The sequence below is a fragment of the Ovis aries genome, chromosome 6 (assembly GCF_016772045.2).
Source record: "Ovis aries strain OAR_USU_Benz2616 breed Rambouillet chromosome 6, ARS-UI_Ramb_v3.0, whole genome shotgun sequence".
Classification (NCBI taxonomy): Eukaryota; Metazoa; Chordata; class Mammalia; order Artiodactyla; family Bovidae; genus Ovis; species Ovis aries.
Window position 1 is genome coordinate 24818666 of NC_056059.1, and position 27265 is coordinate 24845930.

General features: G+C 39.2%; 1 long non-coding RNA gene across 1 annotated transcript in view; it reads right to left on the reverse strand.

Annotated features, from left to right (window-relative positions):
* Positions 1 to 615: 615 nt before the first annotated feature.
* LOC105612761 (uncharacterized) overlaps positions 616 to 27265 on the reverse strand; it is a 35012-nt gene continuing 8362 nt past the window's right edge. Inside the window, exons 2-3 of the long non-coding RNA XR_001041031.5 lie at positions 11796 to 12055; positions 616 to 8502 (exon numbers count right to left, since the gene is read on the reverse strand). This is a non-coding gene — a long non-coding RNA (uncharacterized LOC105612761). The remainder of the gene's footprint in view (positions 8503 to 11795; positions 12056 to 27265) is intronic.

Genomic DNA, 27265 nt, shown 5'->3' on the forward strand with positions numbered 1-27265 from the left:
GTATGATTTCAGATCCAAAAAAACCTCTGTAAGTTTCATAACTAAGAGTCAGCTTTTCGCAGAAAAATCTCTTTGATATCAAAAGATTGAAAACATTATATTAGGAATATGGATATGTGTACCTATAATATGACACACATATGCAAAGAATTACAGGGCTACCTACAGCTGAAAACAAAACCTTACATTTGGAAGGCTAATATTAAGGAGGATAACCCTTAAAAGCATTTCAACAGCAGTCATTCTGGTTTCTCAGACTTCTAAAATCAGATTGTTTAAATACATATCACTGATTTCATTTTTCAGAATATTAACATAAAAGTAAAGAAATTCAGATAATGTTTTGAGTTGCACTCAGATTATGTTCTGAGTTGCAGTCAGAAGGGTAAGTTAAATTTCTTTTCCACTCAAAATATTATCCATGATTTTCCATATAAGTCAACACGCTATGATCACTCCCTTACTCTTTCCCTAGAATCAGATGAGAAATAAACATTGAATTTGTGAAGGACACCAAAATAAGTGTAAAGATAATTTAACTCACATCACGGGGAAACAGCTTACACCATTCAAACAATATGTTAATGGCTGTATTCATGGCTTCATGAAGTTGCCTTTATTTTCTTTTTTAATTTAAATTTTATTTTTTTTACTTTACAATACTGTATTGGTTTTGCCATACATTGGCATGAGTCCACCACAGGTATACATGAGTTCCCAACCCTCCTCCCACCAAGTTGCTTAATTGGCTATTTCTTATACAATTCTCAGAGCTGTAAATGGAATATGACATCCATGTTCTTTTTGCATCAATCAAGTAAAGAACAAACAATAAAAAATCCTTTTAAAATAAATAATTAAAAACTAAATATATGGGTGTGCCCATTTATCAGTGCAGTTCAGTCACTCAGTCATGTCCAACTCTCTGCAGCCCCATGGACTGCAGCATGCCAGGCCTCCCTGTCCATCACCAGCTCCCAGAGCTTGCTCAAACTCATGTCCATTGAGTCGGTGATGCCATCCAACCATCTTATCCTCTGTCATCCCCTTCTCCTCCTGCCTTCAATCTTTTCCAGCATCAGGGTCTTTTCTAATGAGTCAGTTCTTTGCATCAGGTGGCCAAAGTATTGGAGTTTCAGCATCAGTCCTTCCAATGAATATTCAGGACTGATTTCCTTTATGATGACTGGTTGGACCTCCTGCATTCCAAGGGAGTCTTAAGAGTCTTCTCCAATATCACAATTCAAAAACATCAATTCTTTGGCACTCAGCTTTCTTCATAGTCCAACTCTCATGTCTATACATGACTACTGGAAAAACCATAGCCTTAACTAGATGGACCTTTGTTGGCAAAGTAATGTCTCTACTTTTTAATATGCTCTCTAGGTTGGTCATAACTTTTCTTCCAAGGAGTAGGTGTCTTTTAATTTCATGGCTGCAGTCACCATCTGCAGTGATTTTGGAGCCCAAAAAAATGAAGTCTGCCACTGTTTCCCCATCTGTTTGCCATGAAATGATGGGACCAGATGCCATGATCTGTTTGCTGAATGTTGAGCTTTAAGCCAACTTTCTCACTCTCCTCTTTCACTTTCATCAAGAGGCTCTTTAGTTCTTTGCTTTCTGCCATAGGGGTGGTTTCATCTGCATATCTGAGGCTATTGATATTTCTCCTGGCAATCTTGATTCCAGCTTGTGCTTCATCCAGCCCACCATTTCTCATGATGCACTCTGCATATAAGTTAAATAAGCAGGGTGACAATATACAGCCTTGACATACTCCTTTCCTGGTTTGGAACCAGTCTGTTGTTCCATGTCCAGTTCTAACTGTTGCTTCCTGACCTGCATACAGATTTCTCAACAGGCAGGTCAGGTGGTCCGGTATTCCCATCTCTTTCAGAATTTTCCACAGTTTATTGTGATCCACATAGTCAAAGGCTTTGGTGTAGTCAATAAAGCAGAAACAGATATTTTCTGGAACTCTCTTGCTTTTTTGATGATCCAACAGATGTTGGCAATTTGACTTCTGGTTCCTTTGCCTTTTCTAAATCCAGCTTGAACATATGGAAGGTCACAGTTCATGTACTGTTGAAGCCTGGCTTGGAGAATTTTGAGCAATACTTTGCTACCATGTAAGATGAGTTCAATTGTGTGGTAGTTTGAACTTTCTTTGGCATTGCCTGTCTTAGGGATTGGAATGAAAACTGACCTTGTCCAGTCCTGTGGAATTTGCCCCAGATGGGGGAAGGGCTTTCTAACACTGAGGCAAACCAAGGTCAAAGACAGGCTATCCCCATTCCCTCTGAGGATCTGGGTTAGAGATGACCTGTTGCAGCATCTAATGGGTGTGTGGCCACTTCAAATTGTGAGGAAAGTGTAGACAGTGGGAATGGAGAGCTGGAAATTCTCCTTTTCCAAATCATCCTTGGTGACCACAGGGCACATTCAGCTGTTGAGAGTCTGGGGAGAGGGGAATGGTAGGTGCTTGACAGAAGACTCCTCACAAAGGATTCCATAGAAAGAACTATAGAGCAGACACCCAAATTCAAGGCCAAATGCGACTTGTCATCAGATCTGAGAGCTAGGTGATTGATAACAAGCCAGCCTCATCTTCAAGGCTGCAGGAACCCAAGCCATGTGAGAGTTACACTGGCCACCAGTTACACTGGTCAGTTGTGTGGGACAGCGGGTCACCCAGGAACACCTAGTATGAGGTTCCTGAATCTTCCCCACCTCCCCAAAACCATGGAAGCCACGACCCTTCCATGCACCTTAGAAACAAAGCAGAATAAAAGGGGTGAGGGATGCTTCTGTCGTTAACAGGCATTTTTATCCAAGACTGTTTTCTAAATGGACTATTTAAATTCCCAGATCCAATGCAGCTTTAAATCACATAGAACATTTGAAAGTTTTTCTTGGTAATTAGTAAATAGGGATTTTGGAGGAAGGCCAATTAGTTATGACTATAATAAACAAATTACATTCACACTGTACATTTCAATTGTGAGGTGAATTAGATTTGTGAATCTGCTACCTCCAGTTCTGCCCACTCATGAAAATCTTAATTCAAATCGTCAGCAAGTTCCATCCCCACAGTGGGTTCTTTATATTGGGATTTTGTGGAAACAACCTAAGAAGTGCTGAAAAATGAGTAATTCTATGCACTGCAAAAATAACAGCAGAATTACCTTAGGTATAAATGTATAAAAACATCTACAGAGGATACAGAATTAAGTTCTCACACTTTCTTTTCTCCTCCAAAGGAAGCAGGGAAAAACCTCTAGCTATGGGTCTTGGGCTTATCTCTCTTCTCTAGTCTCACTTCTTCTTTTTATGTCGCCTGAGCTTCTCCTCTGCACCATCCAGGCTGTCTTGTCTCTTGTCCTAGGTTTTGCTTTTTCAGGAACTTTTTTTATTGTTTCTCTAACATACTTGCTCTAAGTACCCCATGTGAAAGTGAAAGTGTTAGTCATGTCCGACTCTTTGTGATCCCATATACTATAGCCCTCTGGACTCCACTGTCCATGAAATCTTCCAGGCAAGGATACTGGACTGTGTAGCCATTCCCTTCTGCAGAGGATCTTCCTGACCCAGGTATCGAATCTAGGTCTCCAGTATTGCAGGCAGAGTCTTCACCAGGGAAGCCCCACGCCCCCCAAGTACCCTCACGAGTACACTCTATTCATTAAATCTTGGTAGAATGATCTCTACTAACGAATCTCTACCAAGGTTTTCTGCTTCACACATGAACCAACACACTGTGCCTTCCTGCTTTATAATCCTGAGTTTGCCTTGAGTCCCTTGCCAAGCCCTGGAAGTTCTCTTTCTAGCAGTAATGCTCTCTGTCCTAGCCTCTGCATGAGTGAACTGGGCATGAAAAACATCTTCAAGAGTTATTGAAAATGGTTTTCGTCAGAGTCAAGCCCAAGGATGCTATGAGAATTTCTCTGCAACATCATTAATCACCCCAGACTCAGTAGTATATAGTGTATAGACTTTCCCATTAAAAGGTATCTTAAACATTTCATCGTTCCTGCACATTTTCCTCTGGATTTATGCTTACAGTTACATTTTTGGCAGCAGTAGTTTTTGCATTTATCACTTGCTGCTTTGGATGAATTGCTTGAATTTTCAGTTGGTTTTTTTTTTTTTTTTTACTGCTCTTCTGAATGTCTTAAACTTTTATAGTTACATGAGTACATTGCCTTTGGTTAGTCAAACTAGAGTTTAGAACTTAAAGAAGTTATATTTAATGAGATTGTAAGAAAATTTTGCTTGGGGACATTCCACAGTCTAGTAATTAAAATATGTATTCCTCTGTGAAATCAAATGATGAGCTCTCTCTAATGCAGTCAAATTGTCATTAAAAAAATAGAAGGAGCATCTTCTTTTCTGTTCTGCTCATATATAAACACATTTTTAAAATCCAGGTATTAAATGGAAAATAGGAAAATAAATATTTCATTTCCATGAGATGGGCACTGAAACCAACAAGCAGCATATTGAGGAGATCAAAATGAACTGTGTTTTCTTGTCTCATGTCCTAGACGTGGCTTCCTTTTAACAGGACCCTTATTAGCAGGCCTCTGGCCAGCTTAACATAGACACAGGAGAGAGAGAGAGCCCAAGACTTGCCCCTCCATGTGGGACCTGCTACTTCTGGAAACTGGGGTGAAAGAAAGCAATGCAAAATGGAGGGGATGCAATTGGCTAATGTGAGAGCATATTCCCTAAGATATTATCTGTAGGCATGCACTCCAAAAATCACTGAGCTCCTATTTTCTACCAGGCATTGAACTGTGTTTTCTAGAGTAAATAAGGACACAGTTTCCACTTTCCAGGAGTTCATAGCCTAGTAGGGGAGATAAGATATACACAAATGATCCTAGTAATCAGCAAGAGAGTAATGGCTATAACAGGCACAGTACCAACCAGGATGCTGAAGAAGTGCAGAGGGAGAAAGAGACTGAGGTGTTTGGGAAAGGGCTCAAGCAGAAGATGGCACTCAAGCTGAGCCTTGAAGTTCATGAGTACGATTTCCCAGGGTAGGCATGAGGACTGTGGCTTTTCCAGGGGTAGAGCGGCAAGATTAAAACGTAGAGAGAGAGAAACCACAGGTCTATTCATGGCAGAGAGGTGAAATAGGACCAGGATGACAGAGGAAAGCACAGCCACTGAGAGAAGAAAGCAAATTTGTTTCATAAAAGAGGAAAGGCAGGAGATTCTTAAGCCTTTCCTCCAAGCCCCGCTCTACACTCCCAAGGCACTGACAGAAAATCAGAACCATTTTCAAAGACTGCATAACTAAGGGAGATAGGTTTATTTAACAAACAGTAAAGTAGGCTATTGGAGTGCATAATCCCCTAGAACAGGGAGGGTTGACTGTATTAGGGAGCATCGCCTTTCTGCTGGATTATTAGTGCCAGTTGGCTGCTTTAAGAATCGGTGCCTCATTAGAAGTAAAAATGTAAACCAGATCAAACAAAATTTACATGAAATGTTTTATTCAGCTGAGTGTTCCCTGAAATTCAAATTAACTGGATAAAAACAAAAACAGTGGAAGATAGTTAATGAAGTCAAATTTTCCTAAAATCTCTGTATATTTCAGGCATAATTTTGCAGTAAGGCTGGCACTAGAATAGGGGACCATTTGCTTATATTCCATCAAAACTACTCCATCTAGAACAGAGACATTCTGTGACCCATTAGACTTCTAACAGGATTATTCTAAAAAATTTGGAGAATTCCATACATAATCATCTAGAAGTCTGTGATTAATGTGAAAGCAAAAGGAAATCTTCTGTCAAATAAAGGGAATACAGAATTTTCATTTATTAAGAATGAACTCACTCTAGGATCCTATTTTCTGTTTCTGAAGACACAGCTCTCAAGGAAACAACTGAGGGCATTAAACATGCAATTTCAAACTGTCCAGTGAGCAATGTGTGTGGCTGTTGTTTATGTTCATTATTCATAAAACAGCTCTTTGTGAATGTGTCCTTTAATTTGGGGAAGGATCCAAGCAACATGATGATTCTAGAATCATCACCATTTAATATGAATTAAGAGGCTTTCAAAGGAAGACACTGCTTGATGGGACCATCTACATGAAACAGTTAATCATATACAGCCAATAAGACCTTGGTATCTAAGGGAAAGGGGCAGAATCAAAGACAGCAAAGGGGAGAAAGGGGCCACATAGCTTACTTGGACTTTGCAAATCTTCCTTATTTTTCTGTGTTATCTGACTTAATGCAAGACTGAACCAGCCATTTTCCTCAATAAATCTAGTTTAAACAGCTGCTTAGAAAGAAAATGTAACTAGGTCAATGCACATTAAAAAGATGACCTAAATTTTTCTCCTAATGATTTAATAAATGCTTGACTAGAAACAAGAAAAAAAAGAGATTTTTAAGGGAAAAGATGAAGTAACAGCTTATCATACTTCAGCAAATTTACACCCTGAAGGAAAACACCTATCTTATTTTCTATAAAGGTGCTTAGTCAAATACAAAATCACTATACAGACAATCTAAGTAGAGACTAAGAAAATGAACATTTTACCAAAATGATGCCAATTTAAAAAGCCCACATCTCCACCTGCCTTTAGAAAAACTAATGACTGATTAAAAAGTGCTCTAACCATTAATCCTACATCCTAACTTAAAAGAACACAGGTCAGCATGGAACACAGAAGAAGAAGGAATCCTTGTGATTTTAGGTGATGGTAGTAAAGTTTGCTAATAATTCAACTGCCAAAAATCGCAAATTTGGAAAGGCTGGGAAATCTGTTTTAAAGACAAAATAATCAATTGTTTCGATTGACACAACCAATCAGGTCAACCATCAATTCTTGGGGTGTTTGGATTATTGGGCTTATCTGTCTTCTCTAGTCTTGCTTCTTCTTTTCATGTTGTCTGAACTTCTCTGCACCATCCAGGTTTTCTTCTCTCATGTCCTAGGTGTTACCGAAAACTCAGGATTACTGAACACTTACTACTTCCCAGACATTGTATAACCACATAGTTTGGTGAAACAAAATTGAGGAAGATACAGTCTCTATCCTTAGTTCAGTTCAGTCGCTAAGTCGTATCTGACTCCTTGCTACCCCATGGACTGCAGCACGCCAGACCTCCTTGTCCATCACCAACACCCAGAGTTTACTCAAACTCATGTCCATTGAGTCGGTGATGCCATCCAACCATCTCATCTTCTGTCATTCCCTTCTCCTCCTGTCTTCAATCTTTCCCAGCATCAGGGTCTTTTCCAATGAGTCACTTCTTCACATCAGGTGACCAAAGTATTAGAGTATTGGAGTTTTAGCTTCAGCATCAGTCCTTCCAATGAATATTCAGGACTGATTTCCTTTAGGATGACTGGTTGGATCTCCTTGCAGTCCAAGGGACTCTCAAGAGTCTTCTCCAACACCACAGTTCAAAAGCATCAGTCTTCAGTGCACAGCTTTCTTTATAGTCCAACTCTCACATCCATATATGACCACTGGAAAAACCATAGCTTTGACTAGACAGACAATTGTTGGCAAAGTAATGTCTCTGGTTTTTAATATGCTGTCTAGATTGGTCATAACTTTTCTTCCAAGGAGCAACTATCTTTTAATTTCATGGCCACAGTCACCATCTGCAGTGATTTTGGAGCTCCCCAAAATTAAAGTCTGCCACTGTTTTCACTGTTTCCCCATCTATTTGCCATGAAGTGATGGGACCAGGTGCCAGGATCTTAGATTTCTGAATGTTGAGCTTTAAGCCAACTTTCTCACTCTCCTCTTTCACTTTCATCAAGAGGCTCTTTAGTTCTTTGCTTTCTGCCATAAGGGTGATGTCATCTGCATATCTGAGGCTATTGATATTTCTCCTGGCAACCTTGTTTCCAGCTCATGCTTCATCCAGCCCAGCGTTTCTCATGATGTACTCTGCATATAAGTTAAATAAGCAGGGTGACAATATACAGCCTTGACATACTCCTTTTCCTCTTTGGAAACAGTCTGTTGTTCCATGTCCAGTTCTAACTGTTGCTTCCTGACCTGCATACAGACTTCTCAGGAGGCAGGTAAGGTGGTCTGGTATTCTCATCTCTTGAAGAATTTTCCACAGTTTGTTGTGATCCACACAGTCAAAGGCTTTAGTGAAGTCAATAAAACAGAAATAGATGTTTTTCTGGAACTCTCTTGCTTTATCAATGATCCATCGGATGTTGGCAATTTGACTTCTAGTTCCTCTGCCTTTTCTAAATCCAGCTTGAACATCTGGAAGGTCACAGTTCACATACTGTTGAAGCCTCGCTTGGAGAATTTTGAGCATTACTTTGCTAGAGTGTGAGATGAGCACAACTGTGTGGTAGTTTGAACTTTCTTTGGCATTGCCTTTCTTTGGGATCAGAATGAAAACTGACCTTTTCCAGTCCTGTGGCCACTGCTGAGTTTTCCAAATTTGCTGGCCATATTGAGTGCAGTACTTTCACAGCATCTATCCTTAAGAAACTCACTACCTAAAGGTGAGGGGAAGGAGACCAGATATAAATAGAAAAATTAAAATACAATATGGCAAGTGCTATTTTTAAAAGTATGGAGTAAGCACTAGTAAGATCTAGATGTCAGAAAACCTAATTCTGCTACTTTTTCCTCCTCCTTAAATCAAAACCCTTAAAATTCTTCTCTCACCCACCACCCTTCAAGGGCGACCTAAATGTAATCCTGGGTACTGTGAAAAATATCAACTAACATGAAAAGCAAATCTTTTCATTTAAAAGAAAGAAGCAAGTCAGAGCATCCCACTCCTAAGTTGGGATGTAAGAATATGAGTCTTTGCTAGCATTGTTTCAGCTTCCCACAGGGTGAGCAAGAAGGTCATATTCTTGCAAAGTGTCTTTTCCAAGAAATGGGTCTTCAAAGAGCCTATATCGATTCCATCACTAGGGCCACAGACAGGTGACTTAACCTCTCTGAGCCTCAGTTTCTCCATCTGTAACATGGACAGAATTATAATCCTTCCTCACACAGTTGCTGCCAGAATTAAATAAGGTAGCAATGCTAAAAAAAAAAAAAAAGTGTGTGTTGTGGGGAAGGGAGTGGGTGAGTAAAGTGCCTGAATTCTTTAATTAATGCTCAATAAGTAGTCACTCTGATTAAATAAATCAGCTCCTGAAGATGCTGCCTATTATATATGCATGAGTTCCCAAAAGGCTTTTCACAGCTACGGGGCAGGCAGCGTAATGAATTTCACTTGGATCTGGGGAATATATTTTGCTCTGTGTACATTGTCTTGAGGCTACATTGCCAACATTAGGTTTTTAAATGTAATTGCTTTGTTGCAGCATAGTTTTCAGTCTTTTGAGTTAATACATAATTTTCTCTATAACAGTTATTATAAAGCTCAACACTGAAAAGACTCGCACACCTGTAGGACAGAAAAATGATGACATTGGCAATGCATGATATCCAGAAGGAATGGGAGGAGAAAATTTGAGCAGAAAGTTTTTCAATGGGGAAGGTTCACTGAAATGTATCTTTACTGGCTTCAGAAGCCTGAGTGCCTCAAATGGAGGTTTCACGCTGGTGAAGTCTTTCAACCGGACAAAGATTTTCATGTGGAAAACTTAAGCACAAATTAAAAAATTATTATGAAGAAAACCTAGCCTTCCAAAGCAGTGCCGTAACCTTTCCAACGGGCTGCCCTAACTTCAGAACTGAGAAGAGGGTGAGGGAACTTAGTTGTTCAGATGTATGATCTGAACACATCTGGCTCTTAAGAGCTTTAAGCAATCCTTTTGCAAAAAGCTGCTTGTGCTCACAGAATGCACATTTAACCTGCAGCTTCCGAAACACTTTTTGTCAGCCTTCCATCCCTACTGCTTAGCTCTTATTCTCCCCTTTCTGCCTGTTTCAACCATATTCAATAAGTAAGACTTATTCAAAGGCCATCTTTTCCAGGGTCCCCTCAGCATCTTTGGTTGTGATTTTTTTTTTCTTGGTCCTCTGTACTTGTATGACATTTGACTTTTGTCCTGAAGTGAAGTTACTCAGTCGTGTCCGACTCTTTGCGACCCCATGGACTGTAGCCTACCAGGCTCCTCCGTCCCTCGGATTCTCCAGATAAGAATACTGGAATGGGTTGCCATTTCCTTCTCCGGGAGATCTTCCCAACCCAGGGATTGACTCCAGGTCTCCCGTATTGCAGGCAGACGCTTTACCATCTGAGCCACCAGGGAAGCTCGATTTTTGTCTTGATCACACGTTAACTACACACTAGGGAAAGGTATGACCCAAGTCATACTTTTGATGTGAACTCTTTAAGCTTCAGGACTCTGACTTCCACATCTTTGTACACAGTGCAAATATCTATAGCCTAAGTTATTTGAAAATCTCTCTGAGCTAATTGACAAAACAAAGAATACACGGCTTAAAGTTACAAAGTGCACTATTTATGACTTCATAGCAAGAGTAACAGCAGATACTGTGCTGGCCAAAAAGCCATCTTTTTCTGGAAAACCGCCTTCATTCACTATCAGTAACATCACAGGGGCCTCAAGAAATTATTGAACTATAATCCAATGCCTGGGCTTCCAGATGACCTACATTTTAAGCTTAAGGCCAGTGAACCATTTCATAAATTGAACTGGCAAAACTTTTACAAACATGCTCCTGGGATTCAGCCTTTCTTGGAAGAGAATTGCCTGGGTGGACTCAGGATTATTGGACTCATCACTGTATTTGGAGCTTCTTTTACCAAAGGTTAGCATTTGGAGGGACAATAAGAACATATATGACCATTTCCTCCTTGCCTCCCTTACCTTCTTCCTCTTGTTTTTTTTTTTTAACAAAGTGCTTAACACTTCTAAAAATATTATCTTTTATCTATTACATACTGATTGTTTATTGTCTATCTTCCTCACTAGAATGTAATCTCCATAGCAGTCATTGTTTTGTTCACTGATGTACTGATGGATCCAAAGAGTATCTAGCAATGTTTTGCACACAGCAAGCCCTCAATAAATTAATTGCAGAAATGGTTAAATAAGTGAATAACAGACTACCTCCTAACAAGTATTGCTTTGCTGATAAGATAGGCAAAGGATCAGGGGTGGAAGTGCTGAAGACATAGGAAGATTGAAGAGATTTAATATGCCAAGGAAAAGGGAATATATATGAGAGTGTGTGTGTGTGTGTGTGTGTGTGTGTGTGTCTGTGATTATAGACAGAGTCTCAGGTAAAGAATGTGGGGAGAAAAACCAAATACTGAAACCTTAACTGTGCATACAATGTCTGAAAAGTGAAAGTGTTAGTCACTCTTCCAGTTGTGTCCAACTCTCTGCAACCCCATGGACTGTAGCAAGCCAGACTCCTCTGTCCCTGGAATTCTCCAGGCAAGAATACTGGAGTGGATTGCTATGCCCTCCTCCAGGGATCTTCCTGACCTATGGATTGGACTCGGGTCTCCTGCCTTGCAGGCAGATTCTTCACCAGCTGACCTGCAGTGTCTAGGAGAGTGAAAACTGTAGTTACTAGGAAGAAGACAACGTGCCATCGGCTGGTTTGTGTGAGTGTGCAGAGGGTGCTCAAAATATTACTCTTTCCTGCTGAGTCCCTCCTCAGATGGTTTCGAGCAAGGTTTTCAGCACTGTTGACATCTGGGGCTGGCTGAGTCTCTGTCGGGGGGCTGTCCCATAATCACAGGGTAGTTAGCAGCACCTGGCCTTACTCACTAGTCACCCCAAGTTTCAAGTAGCCAAATATGACTCTAGAAAGGGCCAAATGCTTGCCAGATGAAAGTGGGGCAACTTACCTTGCTGAAAAGCACTAGTTAAGAATCTGTCTGGGATGAGTCTTACAGTCCTTTCCTTTCTGGTCTATTTTCCTCCTCTCTCCTCCCTCCATCTCCCACATCAGCATTTTCAACCCCTCTGATCTCTCCCCAAGGCCACAGCTCCATCCTGGAGGCTTTTCAAATTCAGACTGGCCACCATTCCTGAATTTGTTCTGAAAACCTGGTGATCCTTCCTGGCCATTGCAGAAGTTTACATCATCATTCTTCACAACCAGCATCTACGAAAAGCAAACATATGGAAAGGAAGCAAATTCACCTTGCTAATAGCAATCACCTTTCAGAACATAATTTCTGAGCACTGTTCAGTTCAGTTCAGTTTAGTCACTCAGTCGTGCCCGACTCTTTGTGACCCCATGAATCGCAGCACGCCAAGCCTCCCAGCCCATCACCAACTCCCGGAGTTCACTCAGATTCACGTCCATCAAGTCAGTGATGCCATCCAGCCATCTCATCCTCTGTCGTCCCCTTCTCCTCCTACCCCCAATCCTTCCCAGCATCAAAGTCTTTTCCAATGAGTCAACTCTTCGCATGAGGTGGCCAAAGTTCTGGAGTTTCAGCTTTAGCATCATTCCTTCCAAAGAAATCCCAGGGCTGATCTCCTTCAGAATGGACTGGTTGGATCTCCTTGCAGTCCAAGGGACTCTCAAGAGTCTTCTCCAAAACCACAGTTCAAAAGCATCAATTCTTCAGCGCTCAGCCTTCCTCACAGTCCAACTCTCATATCCATACATGACCACTGGAAAACCATAGCCTTGACTAGACGGACCTTAGTCAGCAAAGTAATGTCTCTGCTTTTGAATATGCTATCTAGGTTGGTCAAAACTTTTCTTCCAAGGAGTAAGTGTCTTTTAATTTCATGAGGACTGTTAGAAAAAGCATTATTATACCTCCACTAGAGGAAAGAGGAGGAAGAGAGAACTTTCTTTGCTACACAACTATTCTCACATCCTGTTTATCTCAGAAATGAGGGTAAAGATGTTCCACAATGATGAGCGCACAAAACCTACAATATTTTCAATAATAGATTTAAGTCAGACTGACTTTCACTTCTGGTAACTAAGACAGAAGCTAAAATTTATACCCTCCCCCAGTTTTTTGGGCTCCAAAATCACTGCAAATGGTAATTGCAGCCATGAAATTAAAAGACACTCCTTGGAAGGAAAGTTATGACCAACCTAGATAGCACATTCAAAAGCAGAGATATTACTTTGCCAACAAAGGTCCATCTAGTCAAGGTATGGTTTTTCCAGTGGTGCCGAAGAATTGATGCTTTTGAATTGCGATGTTGGAGAAGACACTTGAGAGTTCCTTGGACTGCAAGGAGATCCAACCAGTCCATTCTAAAAATCAGTCCTGGGTGTTCTTTGGAAGGACTGATGCTAAAGCTGAAACTCCAATACTTTGGCCACCTCATGCGAAGAGTTGACTCATTGGAAAAGACTCTGATGCTGGGAGGGATTGGGGGCAGGAGAAGGGGATGACAGAAGATAAGATGGCTTTATGGCATCACCGACTCGATGCACATGAGTTTGAGTGAACTCCTGGAGTTGGTGATGGACAGGGAGGCCTGGCGTGCTGTGATTCATGGGGTCGCAAAGAGTCAGCAACTGAACTGAACTGAACTGAATTGAACTAGTGATATGGGAGTAAGATTTTTTATTCCATTAGTTCTGATATTTTTTCCAATTAGTTCTTAAGCAGCAAAATCCACTTCAGAGTCCAGCAGAAGCCAGGAAGGGTAGAGAGAGGTATTTAGAAATAGTTTAGCCTTCAGTCTTGATTTGTGCCTAAAAGAATGTTTTCTAAAAGGCTGCTTTAGCCTTTAAATAGTTTTGCAAGTCACATTTCATGACAACACTGTCTAGAAAAAATGCACTGTGAGCCCAAGGCACCAGCACAGAATCAAAACATCCACTATAAATATCATGGTGAATCAGATTCCACTGGGAGAAATAAACTCCTCAGGAGCAAGTTTGAGATTTTCCAGGAAGCCTTGATTCTTTCAGGGCATTATAGGGATCATTTAAAGTGCAAAAATTTATGAGATCTCTAAACACACAGCTACACAACACACACCAACATTACAATTAAACTGGGAGCTCATTTTCCTGAATTCACAGCAAGGATATAAAAAGCAGAGACAGAAGGTTGATCTAAATTAGATACTGTTTCCTCCAAACCTTTAGAAACCTTGCACATTTTTTTTTCTCTTACAACCAGCTTTCCATACCTCCAGCCTATCTACTTACAGATTTTTAGCTTTGAATGTGCTATAACTAAAAAGATACAAGTCTCCCTTAGGCCACATCCTCCGAAAGACCAGCTGAAGGTGCTTTCAATTGCAATCAGCCCTGAGAATGTTTGGCTTAATCTCCACTACAGCTTCTGCTTTCAAACTTCGGTGGCCCAGAAGAAGGAAGGCCGAGGAAACAGGATGGGAAAAGGGAAGACATCAAAAGCACTGCAGAGCATCCTTTGGGTGCTGTGAAGTGAAAAGAGAATAGTTATTTGGGGGGGAAATCAGACAAACAAACTAGACACAGTAGCTTTCTTTTTAAATAAATTAATGGACTATATAGTTAAGCATACCGAAAACATTTTCCTAAAAGATAATGCAATGTAAGAAGCTGAAGTTGAACGGTTCTATGAAGACCTACAAGACCTTCTAGAACTAACACCAAAAAAAGATGTCCTTTTCATTATCGGGACTGGATAGCAGAAGTAGAAAGTCAAGGAACACCTGGAGTAACAGGCAAATTTGGCCTTGGAGTACAGAATGAAGCAGGGCAAAGGCTAATAGAGTTTTGCCAAGAGAAGGCACTGGTCATAGCAAACACCCTCTTCCAACAACACAAGAGAAGACTCTACACATGGACATCACCAGATGGCCAACACCGAAATCAGATTGATTATATTCTTTGCAGCCAAAGATGGAGAAGCTCTATACAGTCAGCAAAAACAAGACCAGGAGCTGACTGGCTCAGATCATGAACTCCTTTTTGCCAAATGCAGACTTAAATTGAAGAAAGTAGGGAAAACCACTAGACCATTCAGGTATGACCTAAATCAAATCCCTTATGATTATACAGTGGAAGTGAGAAATAGATTTAAGGGACTAGATCTGATAGACAGAGTGTCTGATGAACTATGGATGGAGGTTCATGACATTGTACAAGAGAGAGGGATCAAGACCATCCCCATGAAAAACAAATGCAAAAAAGCAAAATGGCTGTCTGGGGAGGCCTTACAAATAGCTGTGAAAAGAGGAGAAGCAAAAAGCAAAGGAGAAAAGGAAAGATATAAGCATCTGAATGTAGAGTTCCAAAGAATTGCAAGAAGAGATAAGAAAGCCTTCCTCAGTGATCAATGCAAAGAAATACAGGCAAACAACAGAATGGGAAAGACTAGAGATCTCTTCAAGAAAATTAGAGATACCAAGGGAACATTTCATGCAAAGATGGGCAGAATAAACAACAGAAATGGTACCAATCTCACAGAAGCAGAAGATATTAAGAAAAGGTGGCAAGAATACCCAGAATTGTACAAAAAAGATCTTCATGACCCAGATAATCATGATGGTGTGATCACTCACCTAGAGCCAGACATCCTGGAGTGTGAAGTCAAGTAGGCCTTAGGAAGCATCTCTACGAACAAAGCTAGTGGAGGTGATGGAATTCCAGCTGAGCTATTTTAAATCCTAAAAGATGATGCTGTGAAAGTACTGCACTCAATATGTCAGCACATTTGGAAAACTCAGCAGTGGCCACAGGACTGGAAAAGGTCCGTTTTCATTCCAATCCCAAAGAAAGGCAATGCCAAAGAACGCTCAAACGACTGCACAATTGCACTCATCTCACATGCTAGTAAAGTAATGCTCAAAATTCTCCAACCAGGCTTCAGCAATATGTGAACCATGAACTTTGAGATGTTCAAGCTGGTTTTAGAAAAGGCAGAGGAACCAGAAATCAAATTGCCAAAATCACTGGATCATCAAAATAGCAAGAGAGCTCCAGAAAAACATCTGTTTCTGCCTTATTGACTATTCCAAAGCCTTAGACTGTGTGGATCACAACAAACTGTGGAAAATTCTGAAAGAGATGGGAATACCAGACCACCTGACCTGCCTCTTGAGAAACCTACATGTAGATTGAAGCAACAGTTAGAACTGGACATGGAACAACAGACTGGTTCCAAATAGGAAAAGGAGTATGTCAAGGCTGTATATTGTCACCCTGCTTATTTAACTTCTATGCAGAGTACATCATGAGAAACACTGGGCTGGATGAAGCACAAGCTGGAATCAGGATTGCCAGGAGAAATATCAATAACCTCAGATATGCAGATGACACCACCCTTATGGCAGAAAGCAAAGAAGAACTTAAGTGCCTCTTGATGAAAGTGAAAGAGGATAGTGAGAAAGTTGGCTTAAAGCTCAACATTCAGAAAACTAAGATTACGGCATCCAGTCCCATCACTTCATGGCAAATAGATGGGAAACAGTGGCAGACTTTATTCTTTGGGGCTCCAAAATCACTGCAGATGGTGACTGCAGCCATAAAATTAAAAGATGCTTACTCATTGGAAGGAAATTTATGACCAACCTAGACAGCATATTAAAAAGCAGAGACATTATTTTACCAACAAAGGTCCGTCTAGTCAAGGCTATGGTTTTTCCAGTAGTCATGTATGGATTTGAGAGTTGGCCTATAAAGAAAGCTGAGGGTTGAAGAATTGATGCTTTTGAACTGTGGTGTTGGAGAAGACTCTTGAGAGTCCCTTGGACTTCAGGAATTTCCAACCAGTCCATCCTAAAGGAAATCTATTCTGAATATTCATTGGAAGGACTGATATTGAAGCTAAATATCCAATACTTTGGTCACCTGATGTGAAGAACTGACTCATTGGAAAAGTCCCTAATGCGGGGAGAGACTGAAGGTGGGAGGAAAGGGGGAAGACAGAGGATGAGACGGTTGGATGGCATTACCGACTCAATGGACATGAGTTTGAGTAAACTCTGGGCGTTGGTCATGGACAGGGAGGCCGGGTGTGCTGTAGTCCATGGGGTCGCGAAGAGTCGGACACAACTGAGTGACTAAACTGAAGTGAACTTAATGTGAAGTACAATAAGTTTGGAGTAAGATAATCTCTTGCATTTTATTCCAGGAGGGTGAATTTGTGTTAGATTTAAAAGAAAATTAGAAATGGAGCTTATACGGAAGAATGCAAGAGAATGATGTTTAAAAAATTATCTTTATAATAGGACATCTAAAGCCCCAATGTTTATAATAAATATTTAAAGCTATTACTCATCTTTATTGCACTGAAATATGTCATATCAATTATATTAAAAGTTGGGTTCTGGTTCCCATTCTGTCAATAATCAATCTCTGTGACCTTATGTATACTTCCCTTCTTTTTATCTCTGTTTCCCGGCTTTTTAAGTCAGACAATTAGACTAGATTATGTCTTGAATGTGTGCATGCTTAGTCACTTCAGCCATGTCCGACTCTTTGCAACCCTATGGACTATAGCCCACTAGTCTTCTCTGTGCATGGGATTCTCCAGGCAAGAATACTGGAGTGGATTGCCATGCCCTCCTCCAGGGGATCTTCCCAATCCAGGGATCAAACCCACGTCTCTTGTGTCTTCTGCATTGGAGCCACCTGGGAAGACCCCAGATTATGTCGTAAAGACTACTGAAGTGAATAGACAAAATTTGTGTAGTTTCTGGGATTCTTTTAGCCCTGAAGACTTATCTGGAAATAATGTAAAGGTAATACATTTTTTTTCCTTTGCTCTTTATTTTGAAAACTCCCAAACTGCCTTAAGTTGCTCAGAGCTCTCTTTAAGAACAAGGAACATCAACATACCCATAAAATGATTTCTAGGTATTTGTGGAATAGGCAGTTCTTGAAAGAATGTGGAATAAATGGCCTGTAAAGGCCCTTCCCAGTCATCTGTTCTAACTGTTTACCTTTCTAACTAGACTGAGAATTATATTATCTAAGAGAGAGAAAAATATAAGCAAGCTAATGCACTGAAAGGAATGACAGAATATCCCATGGGTGGTAGCCATCCATTATTGCCTAAAAATAAGAGCACTTAGTGATTGGAACTGAGCCAAGTAGTTTTTGAAGGGGGATTAAGGGACAGGGGAAAAGCCTGGAGTATGAGGCATGGCAGAGGAGGGCAAAACTGACCTGCAATGAAGAAGCCAGGGCTTTCAGCTAAGTATCTGGGGAAGTCCAACTGTGCTGTAGGAGCTGGGTGGAACTGAGTAAAAATGGTCAGGTTGGAGGGTGAGGAAGGGAGGCTGGTCACTGAAAGTAAAATTCCCTGCTTCGTGGTTTTACCAAGGCTCTTATTGTCCAGTGGAGAAGGAAATGGCAACCCACTCCAGTATTCTTGCCTGGAAAATCCCGTGGACAGAGAAGCCTGGTGTGTTACAGTCCATTGTGTCTCAAGAGTCAGACACAACTGAACACAGCACAGCGCCTTGTCCAGGTACAAAGTATTTAAGAATGTTGCTACATGCAAAGAGACGATTGGGCAGGTTCTCTCTATCCCCAAATGAACAGGTACACGGTAAGAGTATTGGCCATGTCGTCCGCTTCTGGCGACTTCAATCTTGCGACTTCAAGGTACGTGTGAGGAGACCAATCCTCCCACGCCAGACCAAAGCTCCCCAGCTAGAAGAGCCAAAGTCTAAGGGGACTACCTACTTTTACCAATTTAATTTCTAGAAAATCTCTAATTATCAAGCACTGGATGTCCTCCAGAAATTTGGAAAATTGTGACTTGGTTGCTGAGTCAACTTGTCCTGTCAGACTGTCAATCACTGATTTTCTTTTTTCTTTTTCTTTTTTTTTTTTTTTTTTGCTTTTTGCTTTTAACGTTTTTAAGTGGCAACAGTCATGTATGAGGGGATGCATGTGTCAGCTCAGTTGGCATCATGCTGCCTTGACCTTTGTGGCCCTTCACCAACCCTGGAACTCAATAAAAGTCTAATGCATAAAAGGAGGCTCCCTTCTTTTTCTCCTTGACCAGAGTGAAGCCACTTTATAGAATTCCATAAAGTACAATTTCTCCTTTTTTCCAGATTTAAGAGGGTTGACAATAAAATGGGACTGTAGGAGATTTTTTTCTCAACTCTGAATCAGCAAACCAAAAATTAGAATTTATTGCATTCCTAGTACAGAGGTCAGGACACCAGAGCAAGGACTCAAGCCAACACAAAGACAAGAATTCCTTTTCCTTCCAGAGGGGCCTACTGCAATAATTCTTTGAAGTAGTCTAAAGAAGTTTTCATCCCATGAAAAACCTCCATCTGAAACACATTTATTTTTAAAAAGGTAGATATACAAAGTCATCTTCTGAGACACATTTTATAAGCAATGCATAACTTAAAATGTTACTAATGAAAGGAAGTAGAATCACATAAATCTAATAATCCTGAAGAGCCATAAAATTTCTGATCTGCCTCTGGAAAAGGATTGGAGCTTAGACCATTCTGCTGGTCAATAAACATGCCCGATTCCACTCAGAAAAAATGTTGAGCTATGAGTCCCATGTTCTGAAAATATGTGGATGTAGAAATCAATTCTGAGCAAGACTCTCCTAATAAGGAGTTCTAAGTCTTTGTCTACAATGCCTTTCTAACGTTTTCAAAGAGTTCACAACCGACCCACCATTGAAGAGACATGTGCTTGCTCTGTTTTGCCCATAGCGGTCATATACTGATGTTGAAGAACTCTGCCACCTTCTCTGGCTCCTTTGCTAGGGTGAAGAACATAATCTCCTGAGTTACAGGAAAACCTCCCAAGAACACACTTCATGCCAGTTGATTATCCACATTGATATACTCAACAGATGTCATTTACATGCACAAAACCCCTCCTTACACAATGAACGCATGCTAAAAATAACCCTTTCTGCTCCCACTCATAAAAAAGAATTGCAATGTAATGGCTATATGCCAGAAAAATTTTGAATTTGAGTTAATTGTTTTAATCAAAATGTTCATAAAATGTAATACCTTATATTTCATAACAAATCATTTGTGATATAGCCTTACTATAAAGTAGGATACTTCACTGTGTGATGGTAGCATATAAAGTAATAATTATTAATAAATTATTCTGACCAAAGGACAAAGATAAAATGAATATATTTCAGTTGAAAAAAAAACAACAACAAAACAAAACTATACACAATGGATAGTTCATCAGGAAGCTGTAATTCACAAAAGGAAGCTTTCCCTGATTATTTGGCTCAGGGTTAGAAAAACTCTCTTCAAGCAAAACAATTTTCCACGAGAATATAGTTTTTGTCATGTTTAAGTCATGTCAACTGAGTTAAGACCATATTCTTTAACTACACCAGGTAAGATGAAGGAGCTCAAGGTAGGAATTTAAATTGTGAGAGAATATGACTCACATTTAAGTGATATTCAATTTGCTCCTTTACATGGCTTCCTCAGCACTCGATCTGTATCCCCATCCTTCCCAATCTCATTCCTGACACCGCTTATTCTCCCACTTCCCCCTACCTGCAACCTCCCTCCATCATCATTACACACTCCACTATTCCGTATCTTTCCTACAAACAGTCACTCACAGAGTTACACTGTTCAAATCCTAGCTCTACCACTTACTGCCTGTGTAACCTAAGGCAAGTTTCTAAATCTCTGTGTTCCTCATTCCTCATCCTCAGCCCTAACTTAGGAGCGACACCACTCAATTAATAGGGTCATTATGAAGATGACAAGAAATTATTCATGTGGAACACTTGGGAAGTGCCCACTGGATACTGGCTTTCAATAGTATTAATTTCTCTGTCTATAACATTTATTCCACTCCTCACCCCTTTTTGTATACTCAGTTCCTTTGCATCTTTCAAATAACATTTTAAAGAGGAAATCAAATAACCATATCCTTGACTAGGTCAATATTCTTTTTGTTTATACTATGTCCATTATCATAGGACTTCATGTCCCCTGCTGCTGGTTTCAACATATTGCTTTCTCCCACTAAACTGTTAGCTCCATGAAGATAAATCCCATATCTACACTGTTGTCCATTTTACTCTCACCCTTCACCAACACTTAGCACATGTGACCTCAGTTGCTTCCGTCACGTTTGACTGTTTGCAACCTCACTGACTGTACAGCCCACCAGGCTCCTCTGTCCATGGGTTCTTCAAGCAAAAATACTGGAGGAGGTTGTCATGTCCTCCTCCAGGGGATCTTCCTGACCCAGGGATCAAACCCATGTCTCTTACATCTCCTGCATTGGCAGGTGGACTCCTTACTGCTAGGGCCACCTGGAAAGCCCATTTGCACAAACCAAGCCCTCAAAATAATTTGTCAAAAGAATGAAAGAATTAATGAATGAAAGTTGACTGGCAAGAGAAACTCACATTTGCTTGAATTTTAATTGTGTTTTAATTTTATTTCAAACATGGTTATGATTTCTTCTACATGCGTAATTGCCTACTCATAGGCATCACTTCTCCTCCACTCCCCAAAATTTCTGTTGCTACTGAAAGAAACAGAATTATGGCAGTTGCTCAATGAAAACAAGTTGAAAAATTATTTAAAATGGAAGCCATGAAAATTGCAAATCCTTCCTTGAACTTTTTCCTTTGTAAACCTCAACACAGAAGGCTGCTTCTAGACCCTAGTATCTGGACCATATGGTCTGTATGTTGCTAACTGCTCTAACTTGCTATTTGCTTTACCAAAGTATATTTAGCTGATTTTACTTTTTAAAAAAGGAAAATATATAACATTGAATTCTTTATTTAAATTTATTATATTTAATCTGTAGAAGCTAAGTAAAACATCATTTTATTTTTACTAAAATCTCTGTTTCATGCTAAGGCTAAACTTAAGTTCTGCTGCTGCTGCTGCTGCTGCTGCTGCTGCTAAGTCGCTTCAGTCGTGTCCGACTCTGTGCAACCCCATGGATGGCAGCCCACCAGGCTTCCCCGTCCCTGGGATTCTCTAGGCAAGAACACTGGAGTGGGTTGCCATTTCCTTCTCCAGTGCATGAAAGTAAAAAGTGAAAGTGAAGTAGCGCAGTCTTGTCTGACTCTTCGCGACCCCATGGACTGCAGCTTACCAGGCTCCTCCGTTCAAGGATTTTCTAGGCAAGAGTACTGGAGTGGGGTGCCACTGAACTAGTTTTCCTCAAAATTTTAGGTTGTTCAATTCACATTATAAGGTTATGTATGGAAATGCTAAGCCCACAGTGAAAGTTATTATGTTTGCAATTATTTAATTCAAAATAATGTTTTTTTAATAACTATTAAATGTGTCTGAAATGTTTTCCTGTTCATGGTAGGAAGTTAGCACAAATATCTAGTAAGTAATTATAGGTACAGAGAAGGCAATGGCACCCCACTCCAGTGTTCTTGCCTGGAGAATCCCAGGGACGGGGGAGCCTGGTGGGCTGCTGTCCTTGGGGTCGCTCAGAGTCGGACACGACTGAAGTGACTTAGCAGCAACAGCGGCAATTATAGGTGAAATGCTCACAATTGCATGATGAATAATGAATAATGACAATCATTAAACCCTAGGGATTCATGTATTTATTCAGCCAATATTTATTAAACATCAAGAAGGTGTTAGACATTGTGCTAAGCAATAGGCATATAACAGCACAGACATGGACTTGGCCTCTTGGAAGAGAATGCTGGCATTAAAGAAATAAACCTCCAAAAAATGTAAATTATATTTATGGTAAAATCTATAAATTAAAAGGATACCAGCAGAGTTAATAACTGAGGGGACCTAATTTAGATTCAAGTGTTAGGAAAGTCTTCTCCAAGGATGCAGTATTTAAAATAAAACTAAGAAAGAATTAACATCAATTCAACACAAACTTTCTCAGAAAATACAAGAGGAGAAAGTACTACATGAATTATTTAATAAGACCAATATTTCCCTGGTACCCAAATCAGACAAAGATAGTATAAGAAAGAAAACTCTAGAAAACATCCCTTATGAAATAGAAGCAAAATCTGTTAACAAAATGTTGTTATTCAGTCGCTCATTCGTGTCCAACTCTTTGCTACCTCATGGACTGCAGCGCCAGGCTTCCCTGTCCTGCACCATCTCCCAGAGCTTGCTCAAACTCATTGAGTCAGCGATGCCATCCAACCATCTCATCCTCTCTCATCCCCTTTTCCTCCTCCCTTTAATCTTTCGCAGCATCAGGGTCTTTTCCAATGAGTCAGCTCTTCCCTTCAGGTGGCCAAAGTACTGGAGCTTCAGCTTCAGCATCAGTCCTTACAAAGAATATTCAGGATTGATTTCCTTTAGGATAGACTGGTTTGAACTCCTTGCTCTCCAAGGGACTCTCAAGGGTCTTCTCCAACACCACGGTTCAAAACCATCAATTCTTTGGCACTCTGCCTTCTTTGTTGGCCAACTCTCATATGCACACATGACTACTAAAAAAACCATATCTTTGAGTAGATGGAACTTTGCCATCAAAGTAATGTCTCTGCTTTTTAATATACTGTCTATGTTTGTCATAGCTTAGCAAAATACTAGTAAATTGAACCCAAGTATATGAAAGCAATAATACATCACGAGGAAAGGTAAGGCTGATTCAACATTCTGAAATCAATAGATGTAATTCACTATATCAACAGAGTAAAGCAGAAGATCACATAATCATCACAAAAGATGTAGAAGAATGTATGTGACAAAATTTAACGTCCATTCATAATAAAAATCCTTTTAGCAAACAAGGATTAGTAGAGAGTTTCCTCAGTGTGATGGAGAGAATCTCCAAAATGTCTCCAGCTAACATTACAGTTTACAATAATGTGAACTGCATGCTTCCCCAAGAATGAGAACAAGACAAGGATATCCTTTCTCACTACTCACATTCAACATCCCGCCTGAGGATCTGCTCAGTGCGATAAAGGGAAAATTAAAAAATGAAACAAAAGCAGATTGGAATGAATGGAATAAAACTATCTATTTACGGACAGCATGATTCCTGTGGAGAAAATCCCAAAGAATTTATTTAAAAGTTAGTAGAACTACTAAGTCATTTTAGCAAGAGTTAAAGAACAGGTCAATTTTCTTATATCTTGTATTTCTGCATTTTTATAGTATTTCTGTATTTCTATTGCATTTCTATATGCTGCTGCCACTGCTGCTAAGCCGCTTCAGTCGTGTCCGACTCTGTGCGACCCCAGAGACGGCAGCCCACCAGGCTCCCCCTTCCCTGAGATTGTCCAGGCAAGAACACTGGAGTGGGTTGCCATTTCCTTCTCCAATGCATGAAAGTGAAAAGTAAAAGCAAAGTTGCTCAGTCGTGTCTGACTCTTAGCGACCCCATGGACTGCAGCCCACCAGGCTCCTCCGTCCATGGGATTTTCCAGGCAAGAGTACTGGAGTGGGGTGCCATTGCCTTCTCCACTCTATATGCTAGCAATGAACAACTGGAACTTGAAATTTTAAAATAGCATAAAATGTAATATGTATAAATAAAAAAATATATGCAGTTTCTGTAAGCTGAAAACTACAGATGTTTAAAAAAGAAATCAAAGACTTAAATAAATGGAGAACTTGTATCATGTTTATTATTGGAAAACTCAAAGTTGAAAAAATTTTTCTAAACATATCTGTATTCAATGTATTTCTAATCAAATCCCAGAAGACATTTTCTTTTGAAATTAACAAGCTGATTCTAAATTCATATGAAGACACAAAGGAACTAGAAAGCCAAAATAATTTTCAAAGAGAAGAACAAAATTAGAAGACTCACATTACCTGCTTTCAAGACTTGTGATATTGGTAAAAGGCAGGCATATAGATTAATAGAGTACAATAAATACCAAAAATAAAGTGGCATGTATATAGTCAATTGACTTTTCATAAAGATGCAACGGCAATTCCATTAAGGATATTGTTTTCCAACAAATGATGCTAGAGCAACTGGGCATCTATAGGTAAAAAATAATAATTTCAGCCCACGCCATCTATCATATATAAAAAGGAGCTCAAAGTAGATCATACACATAAATGTAAAACTATAAAATTTCTAGAAGAAAACATGAGAAAAATAGTTGTAATCTTGAGTTATATAGAAACTGTTGGATATGACACAAAAATATGACTCATGAAAGTACTGACAAATTGGACATTATCATAACTTAAAACTTTTTTCAAAATACACTGCTAAAAGAATTAAAAATCTACACACTGGTAAAAAATGTTTGCAAAGCATCTATGTAATAGGGGACTTACATCTCAAATTCATAAAGAACCCTCAAGTCTCAATAATAAGAACTCTCAAATTCTCAATAACAATGAAGAACTCTCAAGCCTCAAAAAATCCATTAAAAAGCCAAGGGCAAAAAAATTCAACATATATTTCATCAAATAATACATACATATGACAAGCTCATGAAAAGATGTTGAACAAAATGAGTCATGAATAAAATAAAAATTAATACCATAATGAGATACTATTACCTTCCTATTAGAAGGACTAAAATTAAAAAGAAAAAAGGCAGAGGAATGACAGTATCATATTCTGGCAAAGGTATGGCACACCTGGGAATACTCATATTAATACATTGCTGGGGGGAAGTACAAAACTGGAACCACTTGGGGAAACATTTTGGCAACTTCTTATAAAATTAAACAAACACCATATGACTCAGCAATTCCAGTCTCTTGGTACTTACCTAAGAGAAATGATAATGTATATTAATATACAAATCTGTAAGCAAATATATACACTGAGTTTGCTCATAATCCTCAAAAACTGGAAAAAACCCAAATGTCCTTCAACTCCAAATGGATAGACAAAGCGTGGTACATATATGCAATTGAATAGTACTCAGAAATGGAAAGAACTACTAATACAACAACTTGGACGAATCTCAAATGAATTATGCTAAGCAAAAGAAACAAGAGTCAAAAGTCTACAGACTGTGAATCCATATATGTAACATGTTTGCCCAGGGCTGGGCTTCAGGCAAGAGGTTGATTACAAATACTCACAAGGTAATAATATTTTGTGGTGACGGAACTGTTTGTATTGATTGTGGTGGTAATGGTGGGTACATGACTGTAAGAGTTGTTTAAAATTTGAGAACGCTACACTAAATAGAGTAGATTTTAATATATTTAAAGTACAGTAAACCTGATCCCCCAACTTAATAGTTACCATTTACAGAGTATACTTTTAAGAATTTTCAAACCCTCAAGAAAACAGAATATAAGCATATCTATAACCAAATCACTTTGCTGTATACCTGAGACTAACACAATATTGTAAAACAACTATACTTCAAATTTAAAAAAAGAATTTTCAAATCCTCATTTATATGCAAAGAAGCTGCTATGCTTCCTTTTTTAAGGTGAAGTGGCGAAGATGTAGAATAGTATTGCCTTTTATTTCTTAAAGTGAACAATGACTGCAAACCACATATAGTATTTTAATTTTCTAGTAGTTATATTAAAAAAATTCTAAAAAGAAGTGAAATTAATTCTGATATTTTCTTTAATCCAATATATAAAAATCTTACTACTTCAACATGTAACAGACATAATGTAATTATCAATGAGATGTTTTGCATTCTTTATATTTGATTAAATCTTTGAAATCTGGTGTGTATTTTACACAGCTCACTTTGGATTAGTCACATTTTAAAGTGTCCAATGCAACATGTGTGTAGTGGCTATCAATTAGAGCAGACCTAGAACACTCTCAAACCTGCACTTGAACCCATGATCTCTTCCATACTCAATATGAGTACCAAATTTTCTGATGTACCAAATTTCATTTAACTGAATATTCTACCATGAGTTATAATTTTGCAGTGGTTAAAAGAGGGAAATGTTATTGAATTATTTGAACACTGAAGTAAAAATATAGGCAATTTGTAAATTTTATGTTTAAAAAGATGTCTTTCTCTTTTTAAATGAAGATTTTCTCCTTAAAAGAAACCAAAGGAACTTTGGCCTCAATAAACACAGCAATGTCCTTACATAACCAGAATACATAACCATAACCATAACATTTGATTGAAAATTCAGTACAAATGGAACTGTAGAAAGAAAAAAAAAAAAAAAAAACTTTTGCTGCCTTAACCGACCAATCTGAAGTTATAATAATCATTGTAGATACAGCCCTAATACTTTTCCAAAACTGGGAATTAGGAAAACTTTGATATATTTCTAGTTTTTCCTGAGAATTGTGATTAATACATTCCACTTACCGTTTCTCCCTTTTCAAAATAGGACAATACATTTCCTACCATGAATGAATGAAACTGCAACTCCCAGCCAATAGGTTTTCAGAGCATGTTAAAACTATATAAAAAGGCATAGAAAATGCTTAAAATAGTTATGAAGCGAACAAATGTTGGAGAGCCTGTGAGAAGAGAAATTCTCATAC